This window comes from Durio zibethinus, unplaced genomic scaffold (genome assembly GCF_047325235.1).
Source record: "Durio zibethinus cultivar Kanyao isolate XHJ-2024 unplaced genomic scaffold, ASM4732523v1 HiC_scaffold_400, whole genome shotgun sequence".
Taxonomy (NCBI): Eukaryota; Viridiplantae; Streptophyta; class Magnoliopsida; order Malvales; family Malvaceae; genus Durio; species Durio zibethinus.
This window is the reverse complement of record NW_028323023.1, coordinates 635,001-644,390: the sequence shown is the minus strand read 5'-3', so window position 1 is coordinate 644,390 and position 9,390 is coordinate 635,001.

Sequence of the window (9,390 nt, the reverse complement as noted above, 5' to 3'; positions counted from 1 at the left end):
AGCCAGCCCTAAACCGTTCGATCCACGCCAAGCACCTCAAGGGAGGTAGGCAGGGTGGCCGACCTCCGTGACGAGGCGTCACGAGGTTGGGTGCGGGAGAATGTCACGGACCTAAGGGGGAGTCCTGAATCCCACATCGAACATAATAGGAAGGTCCCTGGGGTATAAAAGGGTTCACACCATCTCCGCCTTGTGAGGCGCCTTTTGTAGGACAAAACCGTGAGGCCAAGGGGGCCAGAGCGGACAATACCTCACAAAGGTGTGAACCGTGGCGAAAGGCTGATCTGGGACGTCGGAAGGGTGAATGCCCGGGTCCCGGAGCCGCGCGGGTTCGGAGCTTAAGTCTCGACCCGTGACAAGTGGTATCAGAGCCAGCCCTAAACCGTTCGATCCACGCCAAGCACCTCGAGGGAGGTAGGCAGGGTGGCTGACCTCCGTGACGAGGGCGTCACGAGGTTGGGTGCGGGAGAATGTCACGGACCTAAGGGGGAGTCCTGAATCCCACATCGAACATAATAGGAAGGTCCCTGGGGTATAAAAGGGTTCACACCATCTCCGCCTTGTGAGGCGCCTTTTGTAGGACAAAACCGTGAGGCCAAGGGGGCCAGAGCGGACAATACCTCACAAAGGTGTGAACCGTGGCGAAAGGCTGATCTGGGACGTCGGAAGGGTGAATGCCCGGGTCCCGGAGCCGCGCGGGTTCGGAGCTTGAGTCTCGACCCGTGACAAGGTCCAAGGGGGCCAGAGCGGACAATACCTCACAAAGGTGTGAACCGTGGCGAAAGGCTGATCTGGGACGTCGGAAGGGTGAATGCCCGGGTCCCGGAGCCGCGCGGGTTCGGAGCTTGAGTCTCGACCCGTGACAAGTGGTATCAGAGCCAGCCCTAAACCGTTCGATCCACGCCAAGCACCTCGAGGGAGGTAGGCAGGGTGGCCGGCCTCCGTGACGAGGGCGTCACGAGGTTGGGTGCCGGAGAATGTCACGGACCTAAGGGGGAGTCCTGAATCCCACATCGAACATAATAGGAAGGTCCCTGGGGTATAAAAGGGTTCACACCATCTCCGCCTTGTGTAGGACAAAACCGTGAGGCCAGGGGGGCCAAAGCGGACAATACCTCACAAGGGTGTGAACCGTGGCGGAAGGCTGATCTGGGACGCCGGAAGGGTGAATGCCCGGGTCCCGGAGCCGCGCGGGTTCGGAGCTTGAGTCTCGACCCGTGACAAGTGGTATCAGAGCCAGCCCTAAACCGTTCGATCCACGCCAAGCACCTCAAGGGAGGTAGGCAGGGTGGCCGACCTCCGTGACGAGGCGTCACGAGGTTGGGTGCGGGAGAATGTCACGGACCTAAGGGGGAGTCCTGAATCCCACATCGAACATAATAGGAAGGTCCCTGGGGTATAAAAGGGTTCACACCATCTCCGCCTTGTGAGGCGCCTTTTGTAGGACAAAACCGTGAGGCCAAGGGGGCCAGAGCGGACAATACCTCACAAAGGTGTGAACCGTGGCGAAAGGCTGATCTGGGACGTCGGAAGGGTGAATGCCCGGGTCCCGGAGCCGCGCGGGTTCGGAGCTTAAGTCTCGACCCGTGACAAGAACATAATAGGAAGGTCCCTGGGGTATAAAAGGGTTCACACCATCTCCGCCTTGTGAGGCGCCTTTTGTAGGACAAAACCGTGAGGCCAGGGGGCCAGAGCGGACAATACCTCACAAGGGTGTGAACCGTGGCGGAAGGCTGATCTGGGACGCCGGAAGGGTGAATGCCCGGGTCCCGGAGCCGCGCGGGTTCGGAGCTTGAGTCTCGACCCGTGACAAGTGGTATCAGAGCCAGCCCTAAACCGTTCGATCCACGCCAAGCACCTCGAGGGAGGTAGGCAGGGTGGCCGGCCTCCGTGACGAGGGCGTCACGAGGTTGGGTGCGGGAGAATGTCACGGACCTAAGGGAGAGTCCTGAATCCCACATCGAACATAATAGGAAGGTCCCTGGGGTATAAAAGGGTTCACACCATCTCCGCCTTGTGAGGCGCCTTTTGTAGGACAAAACCGTGAGGCCAGGGGGCCAGAGCGGACAATACCTCACAAGGGTGTGAACCGTGGCGAAAGGCTGATCTGGGACGCCGGAAGGGTGAATGCCCGGGTCCCGGAGCCGCGCGGGTTCGGAGCTTGAGTCTCGACCCGTGACAAGAATGTCACGGACCTAAGGGGGAGTCCTGAATCCCACATCGAACATAATAGGAAGGTCCCTGGGGTATAAAAGGGTTCACACCATCTCCGCCTTGCGAGGCGCCTTTTGTAGGACAAAACCGTGAGGCCAGGGGGCCAGAGCGGACAATACCTCACAAGGGTGTGAACCGTGGCGAAAGGCTGATCTGGGACGCCGGAAGGGTGAATGCCCGGGTCCCGGAGCCGCGCGGGTTCGGAGCTTAAGTCTCGACCCGTGACAAGTGGTATCAGAGCTAGCCCTAAACCGTTCGATCCACGCCGAGCGCCTCGAGGGAGGTAGGCAGGGTGGCTGGCCTCCGTGACGAGGACGTCACGAGGTTGGGTGCGGGAGAATGTCACGGACCTAAGGGGGAGTCCTGAATCCCACATCGAACATAATAGGAAGGTCCCTGGGGTATAAAAGGGTTCACACCATCTCCGCCTTGTGAGGCGCCTTTTGTAGGACAAAACCGTGAGGCCAGGGGGGCCAGAGCGGACAATACCTCACAAGGGTGTGAACCGTGGCGGTCAGGCTGATCCGGGACGCCGGAAGGGTGAATGCCCGGGTCCCGGAGCCGCGCGGGTTCGGAGCTTGAGTCTCGACCCGTGACAAGTGGTATCAGAGCCAGCCCTAAACCGTTCGATCCACGCCAAGCACCTCAAGGGAGGTAGGCAGGGTGGCCGACCTCCGTGACGAGGCGTCACGAGGTTGGGTGCGGGAGAATGTCACGGACCTAAGGGGGAGTCCTGAATCCCACATCGAACATAATAGGAAGGTCCCTGGGGTATAAAAGGGTTCACACCATCTCCGCCTTGTGAGGCGCCTTTTGTAGGACAAAACCGTGAGGCCAAGGGGGCCAGAGCGGACAATACCTCACAAAGGTGTGAACCGTGGCGAAAGGCTGATCTGGGACGTCGGAAGGGTGAATGCCCGGGTCCCGGAGCCGCGCGGGTTCGGAGCTTGAGTCTCGACCCGTACCTCACAAGGGTGTGAACCGTGGCGGTCAGGCTGATCTAGGACGCCGGAAGCTTGTCACGGGTCGAGACTTAAGCTCCGAACCCGCGCAGCTCCGGGACCCGGGCATTCACCCTTCCGGCGTCCCAGATCAGCCTTCCGCCACGGTTCACACCCTTGTGAGGTATTGTCCGCTCTGGCCCCCTTGGCCTCACGGTTTTGTCCTACAAAAGGCGCCTCACAAGGCGGAGATGGTGTGAACCCTTTTATACCCCAGGGACCTTCCTATTATGTTCGATGTGGGATTCAGGACTCCCCCTTAGGTCCGTGACATTCTCCCGCACCCAACCTCGTGACGCCCTCGTCACGGAGGCCGGCCACCCTGCCTACCTCCCTCGAGGCGCTCGGCGTGGATCGAACGGTTTAGGGCTGGCTCTGATACCACTTGTCACGGGTCGAGACTCAAGCTCCGAACCCGCGCGGCTCCGGGACCCGGGCATTCACCCTTCCGGCGTCCCAGATCAGCCTTCCGCCACGGTTCACACCCTTGTGAGGTATTGTCCGCTCTGGCCCCCTGGCCTCACGGTTTTGTCCTACAAAAGGCGCCTCGAGGGAGGTAGGCAGGGTGGCCGGCCTCCGTGACGAGGGCGTCACGAGGTTGGGTGCGGGAGAATGTCACGGACCTAAGGGGGAGTCCTGAATCCCACATCGAACATAATAGGAAGGTCCCTGGGGTATAAAAGGGTTCACACCATCTCCGCCTTGTGAGGCGCCTTTTGTAGGACAAAACCGTGAGGTCAGGGGAGCCAGAGCGGACAATACCTCACAAGGGTGTGAACCGTGGCAGGAAGGCTGATCCGGGATGCCGGAAGGGTGAATGCCCGGGTCCCGGAGCCGCGCGGGTTCGGAGCTTAAGTCTCGACCCGTGACAACGGGTCGAGACTCAAGCTCCGAACCCGCGCGGCTCCGGGACCCGGGCATTCACCCTTCCGGCGTCCCAGATCAGCCTTTCGCCACGGTTCACACCCTTGTGAGGTATTGTCCGCTCTGGCCCCCTGGCCTCACGGTTTTGTCCTACAAAAGGCGCCTCACAAGGCGGAGATGGTGTGAACCCTTTTATACCCCAGGGACCTTCCTATTATGTTCGATGTGGGATTCAGGACTCCCCCTTGGGTCCGTGACATTCTCCCACACCCAACCTCGTGACGCCCTCGTCACGGAGGCTGGCCACCCTGCCTACCTCCCTCGAGGCGCTCGGCGTGGATCGAACGGTTTAGGGCTGGCTCTGATACCACTTGTCACGGGTCGAGACTCAAGCTCCGAACCCGCGCGGCTCCGGGACCCGGGCATTCACCCTTCCGGCGTCCCAGATCAGCCTTCCTGCCACGGTTCACACCCTTGTGAGGTATTGTCCGCTCTGGCCCCCCTGGCCTCACGGTTTTGTCCTACAAAAGGCGCCTCACAAGGCGGAGATGGTGTGAACCCTTTTATACCCCAGGGACCTTCCTATTATGTTCGATGTGGGATTCAGGACTCCCCCTTAGGTCCGTGACATTCTCCGGCACCCAACCTCGTGACGCCCTCATCACGGAGGCCGGCCACCCTGCCTACCTCCCTCGAGGTGCTTGGCGTGGATCGAACGGTTTAGGGCTGGCTCTGATACCACTTGTCACGGGTCGAGACTCAAGCTCCGAACCCGCGCGGCTCCGGGACCCGGGCATTCACCCTTCCGGCGTCCCAGATCAGCCTTTCGCCACGGTTCACACCCTTGTGAGGTATTGTCCGCTCTGGTCCCCTGACCTCACGGTTTTGTCCTACAAAAGGCGCCTCACAAGGCGGAGATGGTGTGAACCCTTTTATACCCCAGGGACCTTTCTATTATGTTCGATGTGGGATTCAGGACTCCCCCTTAGGTCCGTGACATTCTCCCGCACCCAACCTCGTGACGCCCTCGTCACGGAGGCTGGCCACCCTGCCTACCTCCCTTGAGGTGCTCGGCGTGGATCGAACGGTATAGGGCTGGCTCTGATACCACTCGTCACGGGTCGAGACTCAAGCTCCGAACCCGCGCGGCTCCGGGACCCGGGCATTCACCCTTCCGGCGTCCCAGATCAGCCTTTCGCCACGGTTCACACCCTTGTGAGGTATTGTCCGCTCTGGCCCCCTTGGCCTCACGGTTTTGTCCTACAAAAGGCGCCTCACAAGGCGGAGATGGTGTGAACCCTTTTATACCCCAGGGACCTTCCTATTATGTTCGATGTGGGATTCAGGACTCCCCCTTAGGTCCGTGACATTACTTGTCACGGGTCGAGACTTAAGCTCCGAACCCGCGCGGCTCCGGGACCCGGGCATTCACCCTTCCGGCGTCCCAGATCAGCCTTCCGCCACGGTTCACACCCTTGTGAGGTATTGTCCGCTCTGGCCATCTGGCCTCACGGTTTTGTCCTACAAAAGGCGCCTCACAAGGCGGAGATGGTGTGAACCCTTTTATACCCCAGGGACCCTCCTATTATGTTCGATGTGGGATTCAGGACTCCCCCTTAGGTCCGTGACATTCTCCCGCACCCAACCTCGTGACGCCCTCGTCACCCAACCTCGTGACGCCCTCGTCACGGAGGCCGGCCACCCTGCCTACCTCCCTCGAGGCGCTCGGCGTGGATCGAACGGTTTAGGGCTGGCTCTGATACCACTTGTCACGGGTCAAGACTCAAGCTCCGAACCCGCGCGGCTCCGGGACCCGGGCATTCACCCTTCCGGCGTCCCAGATCAGCCTTCCGCCACGGTTCACACCCTTGTGAGGTATTGTCCGCTCTGGCCCCCTGGCCTCACGGTTTTGTCCTACAAAAGGCGCCTCACAAGGCGGAGATGGTGTGAACCCTTTTATACCCCAGGGACCCTCCTATTATGTTCGATGTGGGATTCAGGACTCCCCCTTAGGTCCGTGACATTCTCCCGCACCCAACCTCGTGACGCCCTCGTCACCCAACCTCGTGACGCCCTCGTCACGGAGGCCGGCCACCCTGCCTACCTCCCTCGAGGCGCTCGGCGTGGATCGAACGGTTTAGGGCTGGCTCTGATACCACTTGTCACGGGTCAAGACTCAAGCTCCGAACCCGCGCGGCTCCGGGACCCGGGCATTCACCCTTCCGGCGTCCCAGATCAGCCTGACCGTCACGGTTCACACCTTTGTGAGGTATTGTCCGCTCTGGCCCCTTCTTGTCACGGGTCGAGACTCAAGCTCCGAACCCGCGCGGCTCCGGGACCCGGGCATTCACCCTTCCGGCGTCCCAGATCAGCCTTTCGCCACGGTTCACACCCTTGTGAGGTATTGTCCGCTCTGGCCCCCTGGCCTCACGGTTTTGTCCTACAAAAGGCGCCTCACAAGGCGGAGATGGTGTGAACCCTTTTATACCCCAGGGACCTTCCTATTATGTTCGATGTGGGATTCAGGACTCCCCCTTAGGTCCGTGACATTCTCCCGCACCCAACCTCGTGACGCCCTCGTCACGGAGGCCGGCCACCCTGCCTACCTCCCTCGAGGCGCTCGGCGTGGATCGAACGGTTTAGGGCTGGCTCTGATACCACTTGTCACGGGTCGAGACTCAAGCTCCGAACCCGCGCGGCTCCGGGACCCGGGCATTCACCCTTCCGGCGTCCCGGATCAGCCTGACCGCCACGGTTCACACCCTTGTGAGGTATTGTCCGCTCTGGCCCCCCTGGCCTCACGGTTTTGTCCTACAAAAGGCGCCTCACAAGGCGGAGATGGTGTGAACCCTTTTATACCCCAGGGACCTTCCTATTATGTTCGATGTGGGATTCAGGACTCCCCCTTAGGTCCGTGACATTCTCCCGCACCCAACCTCGTGACGCCCTCGTCACGGAGGTCGGCCACCCTGCCTACCTCCCTTAAGGTGCTGGGCGTGGATCGAACGGTTTAGGGCTGGCTCTGATACCACTTGTCACGGGTCGAGACTCAAGCTCCGAACCCGCGCGGCTCCGGGACCCGGGCATTCACCCTTCCGGCGTCCCAGATCAGCCTTTCGCCACGGTTCACACCCTTGTGAGGTATTGTCCGCTCTGGCCCCCTGGCCTCACGGTTTTGTCCTACAAAAGGCGCCTCACAAGGCGGAGATGGTGTGAACCCTTTTATACCCCAGGGACCTTCCTATTATGTTCGATGTGGGATTCAGGACTCCCCCTTAGGTCCGTGACATTCTCCGGCACCCAACCTCGTGACGCCCTCGTCACGGAGGCCGGCCACCCTGCCTACCTCCCTCGAGGTGCTTGGCGTGGATCGAACGGTTTAGGGCTGGCTCTGATACCACTTGTCACGGGTCGAGACTCAAGCTCCGAACCCGCGCGGCTCCGGGACCCGGGCATTCACCCTTCCGACGTCCCAGATCAGCCTTCCTGCCACGGTTCACACCCTTGTGAGGTATTGTCCGCTCTGACCCCCCTGGCCTCACGGTTTTGTCCTACAAAAGGCGCCTCACAAGACGGAGATGGTGTGAACCCTTTTATACCCCAGGGACCTTCCTATTATGTTCGATGTGGGATTCAGGACTCTCCCTTAGGTCCGTGACATTCTCCCGCACCCAACCTCGTGACGCCCTCGTCACGGAGGCCGGCCACCCTGCCTACCTCCCTCGAGGCGCTCGGCGTGGATCGAACGGTTTAGGGCTGGCTCTGATACCACTTGTCACGGGTCGAGACTCAAGCTCCGAACCCGCGCGGCTCCGGGACCCGGGCATTCACCCTTCCGGCGTCCCAGATCAGCCTTTCGCCACGGTTCACACCCTTGTGAGGTATTGTCCGCTCTGGCCCCCTGGCCTCACGGTTTTGTCCTACAAAAGGCGCCTCACAAGGCGGAGATGGTGTGAACCCTTTTATACCCCAGGGACCTTCCTATTATGTTCGATGTGGGATTCAGGACTCCCCCTTAGGTCCGTGACATTCTCCCGCACCCAACCTCGTGACGCCCTCGTCACCCAACCTCGTGACGCCCTCGTCACGGAGGCCGGCCACCCTGCCTACCTCCCTCGAGGCGCTCGGCGTGGATCGAACGGTTTAGGGCTGGCTCTGATACCACTTGTCACGGGTCAAGACTCAAGCTCCGAACCCGCGCGGCTCCGGGACCCGGGCATTCACCCTTCCGGCGTCCCAGATCAGCCTATGTGAGTGCCACACAAAGGGACTGGCCAAAGCTACTGGATATTGCGCAGTTTTCCTACAACTTGCAAAGGAGCGAGGCAACGAACCAGAGCCCATTTGAGGTTGTGACAGGGCAACAACCACTAACACCCGGTTCGATTGCTGCAGGTTATACAGGGCCGAATCCAGCAGCATACAAGTTTGCCAAGGCATGGCAGGAGCAAGCTGACTTGGCCAGAGTTTGTCTACACAAGGCGGCCAAGAGGTCGAAGAAGTGGTATCAGAGCCAGCCCTAAACCGTTCGATCCACGCCAAGCACCTCGAGGGAGGTAGGCAGGGTGGCCGGCCTCCGTGACGAGGGCGTCACGAGGTTGGGTGCCGGAGAATGTCACGGACCTAAGGGGGAGTCCTGAATCCCACATCGAACATAATAGGAAGGTCCCTGGGGTATAAAAGGGTTCACACCATCTCCGCCTTGTGAGGCGCCTTTTGTAGGACAAAACCGTGAGGCCAGGGGGCCAGAGCGGACAATACCTCACAAGGGTGTGAACCGTGGCGAAAGGCTGATCTGGGACGCCGGAAGGGTGAATGCCCGGGTCCCGGAGCCGCGCGGGTTCGGAGCTTGAGTCTCGACCCGTGACAAGAAGCTTCTGGAACCAGGCAGGATCAGCATCAGCATCCTGGCAGATTTGGTTGACCCTGAAAATCAGGAACCAGCATCTTGATTAAATGTAATCCCATGATTGTAGCCTTTATTTTAGGGATTTGCCATTAAGTTGTAGCTGGAGCCTCAACTATAAATAGAGGGCTGCTCCACCCTCATTTGTACACCATCAAACACTTCTGTTTCAGTGAATACAAGAGCATTTCCAGAATTCTGTTTTTCCTGTCCTGTTTCTCTTTAACTTGCGTAATCAGCCCTTCCCTTTGTTCTAGTGCCCGCACGCTTGTGTTTTAGGCTGACTTAGGCATCAAGGACGAGATTCCAAGCCTAAGGCCGCACGGATTCTGAGTCTAAGGTCGGAGCCCGTGACACCCGCACCAGGGCCCAGCGTGTGCCGATGGTGGTCGAGGCTGCCGATGG